Source organism: Periplaneta americana, chromosome 9 (genome assembly GCF_040183065.1).
Source record: "Periplaneta americana isolate PAMFEO1 chromosome 9, P.americana_PAMFEO1_priV1, whole genome shotgun sequence".
Classification (NCBI taxonomy): domain Eukaryota; kingdom Metazoa; phylum Arthropoda; class Insecta; order Blattodea; family Blattidae; genus Periplaneta; species Periplaneta americana.
This window is the reverse complement of record NC_091125.1, coordinates 131,769,110-131,787,998: the sequence shown is the minus strand read 5'-3', so window position 1 is coordinate 131,787,998 and position 18,889 is coordinate 131,769,110. Positions and strand designations below refer to the sequence as shown.

Genomic DNA, 18,889 nt, shown 5'->3' with positions numbered 1-18,889 from the left:
TGCAAAAATTAAGGAAAGTCTACTACTCCACGAAAGCTATTGTATTCCTGATACAAGTAACATTAAGGAAGCCGTGAAAAAATCAACAAGACTCCAGATGCCGATGTTATTACTGCAATATGTTATATAAATAATATTGTTAAAATATTAAAATTAAAAATAAATCATTACATAACCTTACCGTTTGTTTTAAGTTTGCATTTATAGACTGGGGGAAAAAAAAGACAGACGTATATCACGGCCTGCTGGAGTATAGATATTTTTGTTTTCTAAAGTTGCCGTCAATAAACAGAAACCAAGATGGAGATTTCATTGCAACTAATTAGAAATTCGTCTTTCAGGTATGTAATAAACGATCTTCGCACAAAATAATGTACGATACACGAGTGGTATGTTTGTTTTCATGTTCTCGGAAATTAAAAAAGCTCAACTACGTTTCGCTTTTTCAATCTTTTCCTCGAACATGAAAAAGTCAACATACCGCTCTTGTAACGTATATTACTATTGTGCGAGATCGTGCGTATTTGCTTGTTTTCCGCACAGAACCAATACGCGGTAAGTGTGAAATACCACATTCAGTATTCCCAACGTAACACACATAACAATTTCGCTCTTCTTACCGCTTAAGCGCGACATTCATTTTACTGCTTTAGGCTTTTAACATATTACTTTTAGAGACGTTTAACATAGTACTATATATAAATTGGAAACTTACCACTGCAATTTCACCTAAATTGCAATGTTAATTATTGTTTTTAAATATTTGCAAAAATTAAGTAAAGTCTACTACTCCACGAAACGTATTGCATTCCTGATACAAGTAACATTAAGGAAGCCGTGAAAAAATCAACAAGATTCCAGATGCCGATGTTATTACTGCAATATGTTATATAAATAATATTGTGAAAATATTAAAATGAAAAATAAATCATTACATAACCTTAACGTTTGTTTTAAGTTCGCATTTATAGACTGGGGGAAAAAAAAAGACAGACGTATACCACGGCCTGCTGGAGTATAGTAAGCACAGAAAACATTTTATAGCAACAATGTTGAAGAAAGATATTTTGGTTTTCCGAAGTTACCGTCATTAAACAGAAACCAACATGGAGATTTCATTTCAACTAATTAGAAATTCGTCTTTCAGGTACGTAATAAACGATCTTCGCACAAAATAATGTACGATACACGAGCGGTATGTTTGTTTTCATGTTCTCGGAAATTAAAAAAGCTCAACTGCGTTTCGCTTTTTCAATCTTTTCCTCGACTATGAAAACGTCAACATACCGCTCTTGTAACGTATATTACTATTAAGTGATCTTGGAGGAGTGCAAGGGGTAGTAATGTCCTTTCCACAACCTCTCCTAATCAAACATCCTCACGGTGCACACTACCTCTACAGGAATGCAATGGTGACCGTTTCATCAAGATAAGAGAAAATGCTGTATCCTAAGCTTGTCCAGTGGTTTAAGGCGGCAGTTCCACCAACAGATTGGCATCCTCTTCGCCAGTTCCCAATTGGAAGACTTAGCAGTACTTTTGAGTCTCATTTCACCGTAAAAGGTCATCAGGTCTAATGAATGAAAGAAATCAAATACCACAAAAATTAATAGAAAACTGTTTTAAAAATGACTTAAATGGAGGAATATAACAATATAATGAACACCGCAAAATGAATGGAGAACATTGGGAAATTATTATAAAAGAAAAAAAATTCGCCCAGCGTGGGGCTCGAACCCACGACCCTGAGATTAAGAGTCTCATGCTCTACCGACTGAGCTAGCCGGGCGGACATTCACAGGCGTTTCCGTATCGCGTAGTAGTATTACATAAGATCCTGTCTGCTGCGTAGAATGTTGTGTTATTGGTGGGATTCTTTAACCTCTGTTCGTGAAGGTTACAGAAAGATACGCTTTAATGCTGTTCCGGTCTTTGCCCGTTCTTCACATCTCTTCCAAGACGATAAATAAATGTAGTATTCCAGCACCGTTCAACATCGTTTATAATGATATATGTTGGTACCACTGTTCATCGTTGCTAGGCGACGGAATAACACTCGGGTAAGATTTAATTTACGAAATAAAGGCCTAATACATTTCGGAGAAGATTAATACAGTATGTACGATACATAGAAGAGAATAACAATTATTATTTCAGAAATATAACCGAACTCCTTTTTTTTTTTTCGTAGTAACCAAAATATAGCTATGATACTGAAATGTATCGTTCTTACGATACATTCAGAAGCCATAAATTTAGGCCAATTACTTCTCAATATCAAGCATGTGAATTCCTGCTCCTTTTTGCTTTCTCATCCTAAAACATGAGTCACTTTCTAAGTAAATACAGAGTGTGCTACTGCTAGAGACGTACAGGAACTATTTTTAAATAACTGGTTAATGATGGAAATCATGTAGCTAATCGGCGATGTACGCAATGGAGAGGGAAAGGAACTCGCCACTCTATCCCATTATCTCCTGGCCTAGTTGCCTCATAAGTGGTACCATGTTTGTATCGCTTGTGGAGTTCAGACCTGTCTTCGGACAGTTGACTAAACAACAACAATGGAAAGCATTCGCGTTAAAGTATTTTTAATATGGATACTATTTAAAATACAGGAACAAATGCATTATAGGGGCCACCCATTACACATTATACGTAAAAAAAAAATGTCTGCGGAAGTAATGTTTCGATTAGCGTTTTTAGCATTCGATATTCGATAAGCATTAAATGCTAACAAATTAAAAATTAAAATAAAAAAAATTTAAACAGTTTGTTACTACTGATATGATTTTAGTCACTTTGTATTATATTTTTGGTCCAGGGAAAATGTATTTACTATTACTGCCGTTATCTCCATTTTGAGGTAAGCTACAAGCCAACAAAATAAAACTGACTGTTAATTTAGAAGTTGGCAACATATTTTATGTCGATTATAACAACAATATATATCGATAGTAGCATTCATACCATTCAACCAATAAGGAGATTGGCCCCTATAATGCATCTGTGCCAAAATACATTCGTAATGTAAATTTTGTAATAATAATATGCAACAAAGAGTAGAAAAAATATTATAACGTCATTTCGTAACTAACGGTCTACTCTGTAAAAAATAACTGGTGGTAATGTTGATAGGAATAATAATAATAATAATAATAATAATAATAATAATAATAATAATAATAATAATAATAATAAAGGTAAAGGTATCCCCGTAACATGCAATGAAGGCACCTGGGGGGCATGGAGGTAGAGCCCCATGCTTTCCATGACCTCGGCACTAGAATGAGGTGGTGTGGTCGGCACCACGCTCTGGCCGCCTTTTACCCCCGGGAAAGACCCGGTACTCAATTTTATAGGAGGCTGAGTGAACCTCGGGGCCGTTCTGAAAGTTTGACAACGAGAAAAATCCTGTCACCACCTGGGATCGAACCTTTCAGTCCGTAGCCAGCTGCTCTACCAACTGAGCTACCCGGCCGCCAATAATAATAATAATAATAATAATAATAATAATAATAATAATAATAATAATAATAATAATAATAACAATAAAAGTAAATCTAAATTGTATCTTAACCTTAAGTTCGAACTAAAACCCATGAATATAGTGTTCATATATGCACAAGTACATTTCAGCACTACACTCATTTCGCTGTCAACTCACTTACTACACTGGAACTACGACACATTTCACTGAGACTATTGCTAGAGGATTTCAGAGAATTCGAATGCTTATGCAGAACAGAAAACTCTGCCCGAGTCTCCGGGCCCTTTAGGGTTACCCCGACGAGATTCTCTTGCGAGGGCCCGACTTTTTTTATATTCATTGTTAACTCTTTAGCATCTCTTAGTGCTTTTTGACTGAGCTAACAGATGGCGTTACTTTGTCAATAATGTGACGAAACATGCATTAGGTTTCTGCCTAGCGACAGTCCTGATAAATTGTACCCACTTTATTTGGGGACTGATTAATTAATCCTTAAATTCGCAAAGTATCCTATAGGATACAACAGGTTAGTAGGCTATATGCTATAATTTTAATAATACAATAGAAAAAAAATTGGTCGGAAAATTAAAATTTCACAATACTATAATATTGTACGACACAATATAAAATATAGACATTACGATAGTTGTTTTCTTTACAGTCCGACACGGTTTAATAAACTAGTGTGAGAAATGAAGTTTTGCCAATTTAGGGTTAATAATGCGGCACACTCGTATTCATACAAATTTCCAAGCTCTAGACAACCAGGAAACTTTCCTTTTTCGAGAAAATAGTAGTTTTTATAGTTTCTTTTCTTGAACTAGCATTCAAATGACATGAATAAATGAAATCATTTTAATATGCAGTACACTTAAGTAAGAAGATGCACTTTCGCTCTTTTATTGAACACAATAGTAATATGCGTTACAAGAGCGGTATGTTGAAGTTTTCATGTTCGAGGAAAAGTTTGAAAAAGCGAAAAGTAGTTGAGCTTTTTTAATTTCCGAGAATTGAAAGAAAACATACCGCTCGTGTATCGTACATTATTTTGTGCGAAGATCGTTTATTACATATCTGAAAGAGGAAATTCTAATTAGTTGCAATGAAATCTCCATCTTGATTTCTGTTCAATGAACGGCAAATTTGCAAAACAAAAATATCTATCTTCAAGATTGTTGCTTTAAAATGTTTTCTGTGTTTACTATAGCCTACTCCAGCAGGCCGTGATATACGTGTCTTCCCCCCCCCCCCCCCCAGTCTATGATGAGTCTGGAATCTTGTTGATTTTTTCACGGCTTCCTTAATGTTACTTGCATCACGAATGCAGTAACTTTAGTGGAGTTGTAGAGTTTACTTAATGTTTGCAAATATTTAAAAACAATAATTAACAGTGCAATTTAGGTGAAATTGCAGTGGTAAGTTTCCAATTTATAATTATTACTATATTGAACGTCTCTAAAAATAATATGTTAAAAGCCTAAAGCAGTAAAATCAATATGTCACTTAAGCGGTAAGAAGAGGGAAATTGTTATGTGTGTTAGGTTGGGAATACTGAATGTGGAATTTTAGACTTTCCGCGTATTGGTTTTGTGCGGAAACCAAGCAAATACGCACGATCTCGCACAAAAGATTCTTCATAATCCCAAGCTTTTAACAGAGAAGGAGAATTTTCTGCGGGCTTCTGCAAAGAGAACTAAGGAAGATATTAGTGAAATACTTTGTGTGGAGCGTGGCATTCTATGGGGAAGATACATGGACATTACGACGAAGTGAAGCATTTGAAATGTGGATATGGAGGAAAATGGAGATTGTGAAATGGACAGATAAAATAAGAAATAAAGTTGCGCTAGAAAGAATGGGTGAAGAAAGAATAACACTGAAACTAATCAGGAAAATAAAAAGAAGTTGGCTGCCTACTACTAAAGGATACACTAGAAGGAATGGTGAAAGGGAGAAGAGTTCGTGGCAGAAGAAGATATCAGGTGATAGACAACATTAAAATATATTAATCGTGTGGGGAGCCTAAGAGGAAACGGAAAATAGGAAAGATTGTAGAATGCTGGGTTTGCAGAGAAAGGCCTACCCTTGGGCAGAAAACTATGAATCAATGAAACTTGTATAAGTATGGGAAACAAATTTCGTATTTTTTCTATTTTTAATTTGGAATTGTGTTATTCAGGTAGGAAAGTTTTTCAAATATCAAGGACCAAAAATTTAAATCATCACATACGGTATATTTCGTTTTGTTTTACTCATCTCTACAAAGCGTGAAATTCCTTTTATGTGTAATGTAAGAAACGAAAAGCTATTCTTATTTTGGTGAAAATTAAATAGTTCCAGGTATGTATGTGTTTTGAATAATGACGAAGGAAATAAATCATAAGATTAATATAGGCCTAATTCTCACGCTGATAAAAGAATTGAATTCTTACTAAAGGCATAAAACGATTTATGGTAAAGTACTAGGTTATTCAAAAGTAAGTTACATTTTGGCGTCGCCATAACCTTTTTAAGAATTAAGATATAGCCTACATAAAACAAGAACTCACATACTCATTAAGGTATGGGGTTTATTGGATTCAGTTTAAATGTTGAATATGTCCACCATTGTTCTCCAACAAGCAACAATCTTTATTTAATGTTGTGAACATAATAGATCTCGGTGGAATATCTTAAATTTGTTACGAAATTGCATATTTTAGTTCGTCGGTAGTCGTAGAATTAGTTAAAAAAAACTCTGTATTTTAAATAACCCCAAAGCCAAAAACCTGCTGGATTGATGTCAGGGGAACGCGCTGGCCAGGTATTAGGAAAATGTCTGCTTATTATGCGATCACGAAACATGTTATGTAACAATCGCTTAACTGGCGCATAAATATGTGGAGGTGCACCATCCTGCATGAAGATTTGTTCTCGATGCCACGATTTCGTAAATCTGGTATAACAAATTCTGCAGCATGTCAAAATAACGTTGTCTGGTAAGCGTGACCAATATTTGATTCTCTTAAAAAAAATAAGATCCTATAATGACGTGGGAGTAGGTTAGAGTCATATCTCACATGCTCCAAAAATTGAAAAACTGAGATACCGTTATATTTCCATGCGTTTATCTGCGTAGAACACGATTCAGAAGTTAATTTTTCACATTTCTTACATGATGCGTGTGTAAACAGGCAACAAACTTCACGGTTACTGTCAAAATTCTCATGATCCACTGGATCTTGTGAGTTCTGTTGTATAGCGTTTCTCGACCAATCAACAATCAGTATTTCTCTCCCCTCTCCACTTCTTATTGTGTAGAATAGGGTTGTGGATGAGTATCTTGCATGTGCCTTGTTATTTTTATAAATATCAGTGAATTTAGCGGCTGTAATTGAGCATTTTTAAACATAATTTTATGGGAGAGAACGTGTCACTGGTTGTAGAGAGAGGACGACCACGAAACGTATAGCAGCTCCAGAAATAACGAAAAGAAACCAGGCCAAATTAGCAAGGTTAATATTCTTTTCTGATCCTGCTTCGCTCCTAGTGATGTATCGGTAAATTAAGCAGAGCCGAGTATTTTATCATAATTATAATATATTCAAGTCCTACGTGTATGTCATTGATGGTGCTGTGAATAATAATACTGAACAAATGTGCGAATTGATGGAAGCAAAAGTTAATCTTGTGATATAAAGGGACATATTAAGGAAAATTTGAGTATTGAATAACATTTATAATCCGAATTTGTAGGTTGTAAATTGAGGGGTCGACTCAAATAAGGGAAGAATCCGCTTTTCTAAGAAAATTTAGTTTTTTTCCGCCTCTAAAATGGTGTGTCATAATTGCAATATCTCTGGCAATACCTTATCTCACTGGAGTTTTAAATTTCCACCAGAAATTCTCTGTTTTCAGAATATTTAATTTCTCTATTCCAAGATTTGTGACTTATCCTTCCCTCTGAGTGAACTCCCTCAGTTTATATTGTACTTTGTTATTTTGTAACATGTATTCGTCCAAAGAATTTAATAATTGAACCCCTATTTTTTTACGTTGAATTTAAAAATATGCTTGAGGCAATATTCTTGTGTAATATTTTAATTTGTTACTGTCAAATCTCACATGGTCTCAACTGGTCACTTTCTAACTCACATGTTTCAAACGGAGCATTCTCAGAAACTCATGATCCAGAGGTCATTGTCAAAATGCGTATGATCCATAATTCAAAGCTAAATAACTTTTACTACTGTATCAATAAATACGGTTACAAATCTGAATAGTAGTTTTTAATCATTACTCTTTCATTTATTAACCTTCATTGTGAAGAAAATAGACTCCAAGTATTACAAATACATTTTCCCTCATTTGTGAAAATTTTCATTTTTGGAACAAATGAGTTATGACCAAAGCTCGGAACTTGGGGACTTGCGTCGTGTGCATGAGTAAGGTTACAGGTACAACGTACACAAAGCTCACGCTGCAAGTGCTCAGGGACAGTCGTGTGTACTAAGAAAGTGGCCACAACTAATGACAGGAAGACGGACGAAGAAACTGTTATGTCGAAGCCAATGACATTCAGAGAATTAAAGGTAAACGGTCTGTTTGAGGAAATAGAAAAAACGTGATATTTCGAATGGGTATTATAGAAGTTTGAAAATACATTTTGTTTTAAATTTAAGATACAGAATTTCGTGGAGAATTCGGAGGAGATACATTATTTTTTCGAATGGAGAGTTTATATTTTGTAAGTTGTGCAACACACAAACTAGAGGCTGGAAACGAAATTCATTGAAAGGCATTGCAGTCCCTCAAATTGTAGAAAAATCTGTCCATAGGCATGGATCGAAACGTAGAGAGGCTTGCCCTAGTAGTGACACACTAATTGAAAACTACAAAAAAAATTTAGGATATACTTCTCTTTCTCAGATACGAGATCAGCTAGTAACTGCTGAAAATCGAACAGAAAACAGTAACAGTGAAAAAATTCAGTATTTTAAGTCTACTACCGAAGAATCTTCGAATGTAGGTAGTCATACACTGTAATAAAATTTACACAGCAGAACAGTAAATTTGATATATTTCTCATTTTTATCTTTATTATATATATGCTATGAAATTACGTGTTTCAACCTACCATAATATTATCATTATGTTGTCGCAGCCAGAAACCACTTTTGTAGCAGACCTGACAGTACCTCCGTGCTGGAAGCGGGAGTTTGTTGACATTGAAGTCCGGTCGCTTAGTCACGTGCAAAGACACAAGTCCCCAAGTTCCGAGCTTTGGTTATGACTCTAACCGGCTCAAGTATCAACACCGCCATTCAACTGAAAATGTACTTCTTCAGTCCATAAAACGTTATCCAACTAATGCGGATTTGTTTGAATTTCTGTCAAGACTCGAAGAGCAAAATCATATCCAACTGCTTTATCACCTTCTTTAATTTCAAATAAAAGTTGCATTTTATAAGCATACCTTTAGAAATCTTCTAAGAATTCTCCAAACTGTTGTGTAGCTCATCTGAAGACGTTTTGCAATTTGATTGGCAGTACATTTCCATAGTTACTATTTTCAGCTATTTTTACGTAACACTTCAGCAACATTAACATTATTAGCCACTGTGAGTCTTTCAGACTTTTACTCATTGGTGACACAACCAGTTCTCTCAAATTTGTCCATTAACTTTCTGTAAGCACGGACCAATTCTTAAATTATGTTTTGTTCTGAATTTTCGTATGTCGTTTGTTAAACTTCTTTTACATTCATAATAACAATGAACAAGATTAATTCGATCTTTTTTTCTTCTCTCGCTGTTATTTATACTCGCTTTAACATCTTTGGTCATATCGCGAGTCAATCTTTTAGGTGAAATCCGAAGGCCTTTGTACTATTGTTGAGACTGGTTCTATTGTTGTGAACTATATGTATTACTGATTTGTTATGAATATGATTTCGGTGATGAATGAGGCCGGTGATATTCAGGGATGTTGTGGCCTGAATTTCCTGGCATTTGCCTTACGGTTGAGGGAAAACCCTGAAAAACCTCAACCGGGAAATTCAACCCGACCAGGAATCAAACCCGGGCCCTCTGCGTAAGAGACCAGCATGCTGACCCCTACACCACAGAGGTGGTCTAATTCGATCTTGTAAAGTGAAAACCATTTTAAAATAGAGTCAATGATAGTGACTAAAAATTAAACAAGGAGTAAACTTACTTCCCCCCCCCCACCCCGTTGTTGGTAACTCTATAGCATCTATTAGATGCTTTGTGGTTGTGCTAACAGATGGAGTGACGCTGAAACGTGTGTTCAGGTTATTGCCCAGTGACAATCCTGATGTATTTTTATATTTGTGATGATTGGTTAATTAATATTAACCCGGCACACTCACATTCATACAAATTTCCAGACTCTACACACCCAGGGAATTATTCTTCTTCAAGAAAAACTCACCGAGAGCAGAACCCGGGAATCGAACCCGGGACCTCCGGATCTGGAAGCCAGCATGCTGACCAACAGACCACGGAGGCAGTCTAAAGTTACTTTTGACACATTATAAACAAAACTTGTTACCATGTTAACCAAAACAAATGAGTGCGACCAAATCCCGTCGTTCGATACATATACAGTACAAATGTGTTACCATTTTGTGTAGCTATACATTAATCTTTTTAAATGTTATATCTATTTCAAATTGTATAACTCTATATAAGCCACTTTTGCAATGTTAATCTATTTACTATAATTAGTATCTTTAGTGTGCTTTATTAAAATGATATAATAACTCTTAGGTACCCCAGATAAATTTGAACAGAATCCGACCCCAATATTTTAGAAGAAATTGCTTCAGATAAATGGAATGTCTCGAACCAATTGCTACTGTATAGTGAGAAATTTTGAAATCGATTTGTTTCAATATCATAATAATGTATTATTACAGGTAAAAAAAAATTAAAGAAGATAAAGAATAAATGATCCTTATAGTATTTTTTCATCCTGATTTCAGATCTGTTTTCAAAATTTTTCTATCACGTATGGTTTTTGAGTAATTATAAGAAATGTACTTCAGACTTTTCTAGTATTGATACCTTGTAACATTTTACCTAAAATCATACTTATTTATCTAAAATGTGTGTGAAGATGATTTTAGACTGTACTTCGCTTGAGAAACATCTCTTTTGAGTGTCCAGCAATAGTCTTACAGAATATTTGGGTTCTATTTTTCCTGGTAGCGCCTTTCCGTTTCAGGAAAGTCCTGGTGAAAACGCTCCCCACTTCGTCGTTCACTACGCAAAAATTTTGAGGAAAGAAAAGAATAGATGAGAATCGATAAGTTATTTTGAGAGATATGACATCCCATCACGGTATATTTCTGAATCAGCTCACTGACAAGTTCTCTGTAATCTTCTGATTTGTGGTTTCTAGAAAGTAACAGTCTGTTGAATGATCCTAAGGTTCCCGGCATATCATTGGAACTGGAAAAGCTAAATGACGCAATACTTTTAGCCAACCAGTTAATAGAGTCACAAGGAGCACAACAGATTTCAGGGACCCAGTTCATGTCCTCGTCTATTTTTGAATAAAAAGAACATCGTAAGCTCTTTTAACTAGTGTAGTAAAATTCAAAATTAACTAATCACAAACTCAACAAAAATTGTTTATGCGATTTATACAATATTTCGAGGTATGTTTCAATTTATAAGATACTTTTACCACACTTAAAGTAAGTACAAAGAAAACACAGGTTATGAATATTTATTTTTATGAATTCTGACTTCACAGCCAACAATGATCTGAAGTTACAGGCTAATTGCTAAAACAATAAAATGAAATATTTGAAATATTTTCTTTCCATTAGCACGTTAAGGACTGTGTATAGCAATAAAAATAAATCAATTTTTCTAAAATTGCAAAGAAATGGTAGGTGGTAGAGAAATTCTGACTTCATTTTTGGAATCAGCAGATGAAATTACATAAGAAACAGCAGAAATTGTACATTTAACAAAATTACTGTTGACCAGTGTAGCTTATAAACAGAAAGTAAAAATAAATAATTTTATGAAAATGGCGATTTTTTTGTTATACGTTTTACGTGTTTCGTAACAATTCAGTCTCTTCATCATGTTGTAAATTATTTTACTGCATGTGGTTTATTTTCTTAAACTCATATTCAAAAGACATAAATGACTAACTTAAAAAGTAAGACATTTGGTAAGACATTGACAAATATATATTTTATCTAAGTGCCAACAATAGTTAAAACGCGATTTCCGATTTCCGAGGAAACAACGAAATCGATTTTCTGCAACACCACAATGCTTTCTCTTTCGTAAGCCGCAAAAAGTAAAAGGAAAGAAACGGAAGAAAACTGCATAACTTGAGGAATCCCAATTATGCACCCCACATCTAACGGCATGTGACGACATCATGTCATAAAACCACTGACAATCCGCATCGCATTGCTTGGCTGGCGAATATGAATTCTTTTACATAGTGTTAATTATTTTGCTACAATGACAGCAGTAAACACTAGTCTTGCTTATGCATTGCATTTTCACTGACTGAGTGGTACTGCATACCGATGCAAAGCTATGTGAAGCATATCTTACCAGAGAGAAAGAGAAATAAAGAGAGTTATTTCTGTATTGTTTCTTGTAGTCATCTCCAAGTAGGCCTACTTTCAGACGCTGTTGCATTTTCCTTGAAATTCACCTCAATGTCTTATTAAATTCATATGAATTTTATATTCACATAACAAACAATTCTTCGCCTATGTATTCCCATTTTCCACTATCTCACTACATGAAATTTAAGAGAATGTATTTCAATGTTGCAAAAAATCCGCACAGGCGAGTCAATAAGTTAAAAATCGAAGTAGCCATCTACATTTTACCTCTGATTGAGGTTCTGGCTGATATGTACAGAGACATAATTTTATTTTTACTAACATTTCCAATATTAACCTGGCTATACCTTTGGATTAACGGTTGAGAACCGGAAACACTGTTTGCTACCCCCTTCCACGACCGGAGTTTGATGATACTGGCGTAAAATACAAACAAATCACTTTACTAGGTATAGGAGGGAAGAAAAGCAGTTCATCCATTTACGTAAACTAGGAAATATCACGATTTTGAGTTTTATCATTTTCATTAAGAATAAGTGTTTTTACTCATGAATTGAGTTATCCATGCGAAAGTAATCCATATGCACTCTATAAGATCTACAGCACATTAACGTACAATAGAGAGAGTGACTTTAAATTTAAAAATAATCATATAGATATTTAAATACATTTTTGAAAATGGTGGACATTCATTTCGATAGAAGTTTCAGTTCTTTTGTGCATATTATCTCACTTTACTACTAATGTACCTAATTCCAATTTCCAGTTTCGTCCTTCGTACCAATAACTCATGTTGAAATAATTCTGTACCTACTCTAAAAAAAAGAGTACCTTACTTACTGGCTTTTAAGGAACCCGGAGGTTCATTGCCGCCCTCACATAAGCCCGCCATCGGTCCCTATCCTGAGCAAGATTAATCCATTCTCCATCACCATATCCCACCTCCCTCAAATCCACCTTACGTACTGTAAATTCAATCTTCACTTCTGTCCGATCCGAAAAGATAAAATTACTCAGACATGCTATTTACTGTCCGTCCAAGTGGTTTTGTCGCAGGGTCGTAGGAAGGGGGGAAATCACGTGACAGTTAATTACTTAACGAAGTCTTTTTACTTAAGTTATTTTAAACAGTTGTACAATATTACGTAGAAGCCCAATTCCTAACAGAAAATGTTTTCAGAAAAAAAGGCTAAGACAGCCCAACCACTAGTCTTTAGAGAGGGCGAGCAGAAGCAAGTAGGGGAAACCGGGATGTGCCCTAAGAAAACGGACGCACAGTATCTGTGCGAAAATATGATTCAATATTGAAAGCTCTTTCTTCACTGGAAAACGTAACTGTATTTCTGGAACGTACTATACTCACTAACTCAATACTGTTTACTATCACCGTAAGCCGACTTTGACTACATATGTGTCCTTGGTTCTATGTGGAGGGCGATTGAACTTCATTAGTAGCAGGGGTGAGAGTGAAGTGCATTAAAAAATTCAGGTACAATAAAAATTTAAGTAAACATAAAATGATATCCCTGTACATCTATTATCAGACAGTACATCTCACTTGACGATATGTGTCAAAGGAAATACAATTTTGAAGTCTGTGATCCCAAAATTGGCTCAGTCCATTTGGCCATTTTTATGATTTATAAATTTATATGATTATGTTTGAGACCTCTATCATTATATTTTAAGCTTGTTTTCTCCAAAAATAACGCCAATCCTTGTCTAAAAGTTTGTGTTATTGTGCATATCACTTGAAAACTCGCTCAGTCCGTAGACAAGTGGATGAAAAAACTAGCTCAGTCCTTCCATAAAAATGGACTTAACGCGTTTTGGGATCACACTCTTCAATAGTTAGTATGCATTTGAAGTCTGATTAGGGTAATATGTTAACTAGTCAGCGATGTATGCAATGGACTGGCCATCCAACACCATTATTTCCTGGCTTAGTTGCTCGTGAGCGGTGCCTTATTGGTGTCACTTATGAGGTTCAAACCTGTCTTCGTACAAGAACAGCTGAAACATCTGAAGCTATTACCGCTAGATGGCAGTATTGTCCAGATATCAAAGTGATCGATATACGCATAAGAGAAGCAAAGAAGCATTGTCTTCACGTCAAGATGTCTACAATTTAAGTGCAGAAGTCCTTGAACACAGTGGAGATTAGTGGAGATTGTCAAGCAGGCAAATGTGCAACAGGTTGGCGACTTGATCCGAGCAGACAGGATGAAGGGGACGATATGCTAGTCTGGATAGTAAAAGGTGTATCAACCAGCCAGAGACAAAACGCGCATCAATGCTCGAATCATGTCATCAGGTGTCACACAACAGCAATCGCAACCGATCAATAAAGCGGTTCAAACAATGGTAGACAAACACTTAAAGCTGGCTGTTTTTTATTTAGTAACGTGCAAAAGTTAAATACATTTTTCAGCTGTTTTATTGACAACTATATAAAACAATTAAGAATTAAGTGTAATCATACAAAAATTAGGGAGCACACGGGTTTGAACCGGGGTCCTGCAGTGAAACTGTCTACCACTGATCTAGACCACCGTTTGTACAGACCTAGAAACAAAATTTGGGCCGAAATTTTGTTTCTGTGCAAAGTGCATCAGATATTCGTGAATGTATATTGTAAAACAATAAAGGAACATATTTGAGGGGAAAAAGGGAAGGAAGAAACCTGTTATAAAATACAGTAATTAATGTATAAAAGGGGTAAAATATAAATCACAGTTTGCATTGCCTATTAACTGCAACAATAGTACAATTTTGTTATCTAGTCGTCATATAGTGCGTATGCTATTCTGCTTATAATGCAGTTGGCGTTAATCGAATTCTGCTTTAAATGATCGGGAGCGAATATCGAGTTTGCAAAAGATCACAGCTTTCATTGCCTAATAACGGCATCAATAATAGACTTTTTTATCTAGTCGTCGTATGTTACGTATGCTTTCTGCTTATAATGTACTTGGCGTTTATCAAATTCTGCTTTAAATGATCGAGAGGGAATATCGAATTTTTTGCAAAAGGGCACAGTTTTCATAGCCTAATAACGGCATCGATAATAGACTTTTTTATCTAGTCGTCTTATTTTGCTTACATGGTATTCTGATTATAAAGTAGTTGGCGTTTATCGACTTTTACTTTAAATGATCGAGAGCGAATATCGAATTTTGAAAAAGATCACAGTTTTCATTGCCTAATAACGGCATCAATAATAGACTTTTTTTATCTAGTCGTCGTATGTTGTGTATACTATTTTGCTTATAATGTAGTTGGCGTTTATAGAATTCTGCTTTAAATGATCGGGAGCGAATATCGAATTTTGCAAAACGTCACAGTTTTAATTACCTAATAACGGCATCAATAATAGACTTTTTTTACCTAGTTGTCGTATGTTGCGTATGCTGTTTTGCTTATAATGTAGTTGGCGTTTATCGACTTTTGCTTTAAATGATCGGGAGTGAATATCGAATTTTTCAAAAGATCACAGTTTTAATTACCTAATAACGGCATCAATAATAGACTTTTTTTTATCTAGTCGTCTTATTTTTCTTACATGCTATTCTGATTATACAGTACCTGGTTGGCGTTTATCGACTATTACTTTAAATGATCGGGAGCGAATATCGAATTTTGCAAAAGATCACAGTTTTCGTTGCCTAATAACGGCATCAATAATATACTTTTTTTACCTAGTCGTCTTATTTTGCTTATATGCTATTCTGATTATAAAGTAGTTGGCGTTTATCGACTTTTACTTTAAATGATCAGGAGCGAATATCGAATTTTGCAAAAGGTCATAGTTTTCATTGCCTAATAACGGCATCAATAATAGACTTTTTTTTATCTAGTCGTCTTATTTTGCTTACATGATATTCTGATTATAAAGTAGTTGGCGTTTACCGAATTATCCTTTGTTTAAATGATCGGGAGCGAATATCGAATTTTGCAAAAGGTCATAGTTTTCATTGCCTAATAACCATGATAATAATAATAATAATAATAATAATAATAATAATAATAATAATAATAATAATAATAATAATAATAATAATAATAATAATAGACTTTTTCAAAAACTGACTTCACAGAAATACGCGTAACAGGAATGTTGATATGTAATAATATGTAACCTCTAAAAACTCATTTTTGAAAATTTGAGCGTTCAGGCATTTTTAAACGCTCATATAATGAATAGAACATCTATTACGAATTGTCAGTGACAGATTCCCGAAACAAACCAACTAAAAGAAAAACTAATCCCTGCATATGATGATTGTGGTGATAAATTTCTCGTCACTATGTATTCACTTTTCTTCATGCTTATAAAACAAAATTGTGACAAGTTATCTATCGCTCTTGCCACAAGTATGATCGGTGGGTTTAAGAGCCTGGCCCCGGGTGTAACATGTACGTGAACGATTATGATGATGGCGACCTCCACACCCCCTACGCCGGCTGGCCGTCAAGAAAGTGCTGTTATGTTTTGATTTCCTTGTGCGCAATGCATCTGGTTTTATGGGTCTTCTCAGCTGATCTCCCTTTCACCTATTACACTGCTGTGTTGCACTGGCTGCGTCTTGCAGGCGCTCACAGTCTCCTCTCGCTTCTCGAATCGTCCTTTCACCGCTTTCATAACTAAGTCGCGGTTATCTCCCTGTGGGACGCGACCGCAGTCACGTCATACTTGTCTCGGTCTAGCGTCGGTTCACTCAATTATATCAGCCAAGGCTATATTGCTTCCTTCCACAATTTCAGTTATTGTTTTTGAAGCTGTCACGGATATATGCTCACGTGCATCAATGTTGATTAAAATTGCCACCTAACTCCTGGTTAAGCATTTTTACGGTGTATCGACCTCAGTTAAGACTTAAGGCTGGTTCACAATAAACCGGAAACGAGAATCGGAACGAAAACGAAAACGGTAAAAGTGTTAAAATGTGTACATTTAAATGTGAGCATTCACAATTAACGAAAAGCTTGCCGGAGCCCAGGATCGAGAACAGAGAGTTGGCCAAGTTGGCGTTCACGTTTCCGATCACAGCCCACTGGATTCATTCTATTGCCATCTAAAAGCTATTTTGTCTTCGTATATTTTGTAGCAAGAAGACCGTGACATAATCTATGCATTATTTTGTTCTGTGCTGTCCATCATGGAACAAGTTTTATTTGATGAGATTCTAATATTGAGTGTTGAGGAAAATCCTCACGTTTACGATAAGCGGCGCGCCTCGTATAAAGATGAGAAAATGAGGAGAATACGTGGCTTTCAATAGCTGCATCTTTGAACACCGATCGTAAGTGAAACATATTTTATTACTGTATTGGTTGTATTACACACTACATATTCATGGTTCAATTCAATAACTACTGTTGTGTTCATTTTTGTTCTATTACAAATGTTTCTTCCCTAATTATTTTACGTTATGGTAGACTTAAAATAGGTTGTGATAATAAAGATGCATGGGCATATTTATAGTAGGCCTACCGTACCTAATGAAATGTTTCAGTTGAAATTTCGAAGTTGGTTAACCTTTGTTTATGTTGGCTGCCTTGTACTCATGAGAGAACGCCATTGGTCGATTATACACAAATAACATCATAATGCGTAATATCGACTTTACATATCGTTATTGACATGCATATCGATATGCATAGTCGTCTACGTTCTCGGTTTATTGTGAATCAAAAATGTTCATATTCACGTCCTCTGTTTCTCGTTTTCATTCTGGTTCTTGTTCCCGGTTTATTGTGAACCAGCCTTTAAATAGGAGGTTAACCACAGTAATCTTTAACCGGCCATATTTCAGCGGTTAAAGCAGATTATCAGTGATTACTAGGCCAAGTAAAACAAAATGGAGGCCAAAAATGTGTGAAATAGATTTTAGGCTATATTTGGCTTGGGAAACATCTCTTTTGAGTGTCCAGCTGTAGTCTGCCTGAATATTTGGGCTCCATTTTTCCTGGTAGCGCCTTTCTATTTCAGAAAAATCCTGATGAAAACGTTTCCCAGGTTCCTCGCTTACTACCCGAAGATTTTGAGGAAAAAAAAATTGATGAAAATCCAAGAAGTTATTTTGAGAGACATACTACACTCCATCACGTTACAGTTCTGAAGCAGTTCGCTGACAAGTTCTCTGTAATCTTCTGATCTGTAGTTCCTAGAATGTAACAGTCTGTTGAACGATCCTTAGGTTCCCGGCATATCATTGGAACTGGAAAAGGCATACGACGGGATCCTTTTATCCAATCAGTTAATGTAATTACACGGAGCATAACAGATTTCAGGGGTACAGTTCCTGTCCTCATCTATTTTCAAATCAAAGTAACACTCTTAAGCTCTTTTAGTTTTCATTTTGAAGATAGTTTTAACCGATAAGCAGAAGTACAATGAGTATAGGATAAATGGGACCGTCAATTTGCTTATCATTCAATATATAGTGTTATTAACTATATTACATTTTATTGATTAACGTTTTCGGCATACTATGCCATCATCAGATCGTGAGAAGTTATCACTTATACATGCTTAATATTGGTGCAACATAGGTTAAATGCAATATATTCAAATAACAAACAACAATAATCATGATTACACTAGTTATATAGGCAATACTCGTGATTTTATATGTCCAAATTCAGCTCTTTAATTGGACACTGTATAAATGCCATTATGTCATAATATATTAAAATACATGAACAATAAATGAATAAAATTGTAACAGATCTATAAAACTATAAAACATTGACACTTGATATAATTCTTCAAGGAGAAGGTATCATTTTTC

At 35.2% G+C, this 18,889-nt stretch overlaps 1 non-coding gene across 1 annotated transcript; it reads right to left on the bottom strand.

The window, feature by feature from the left end:
• Positions 1-1,716: 1,716 nt before the first annotated feature.
• On the bottom strand, positions 1,717-1,789 carry TRNAK-CUU (transfer RNA lysine (anticodon CUU)). Its single transcript has one exon. It is a non-coding gene; the product is annotated as a tRNA-Lys (tRNA).
• Positions 1,790-18,889: the final 17,100 nt, after the last annotated feature.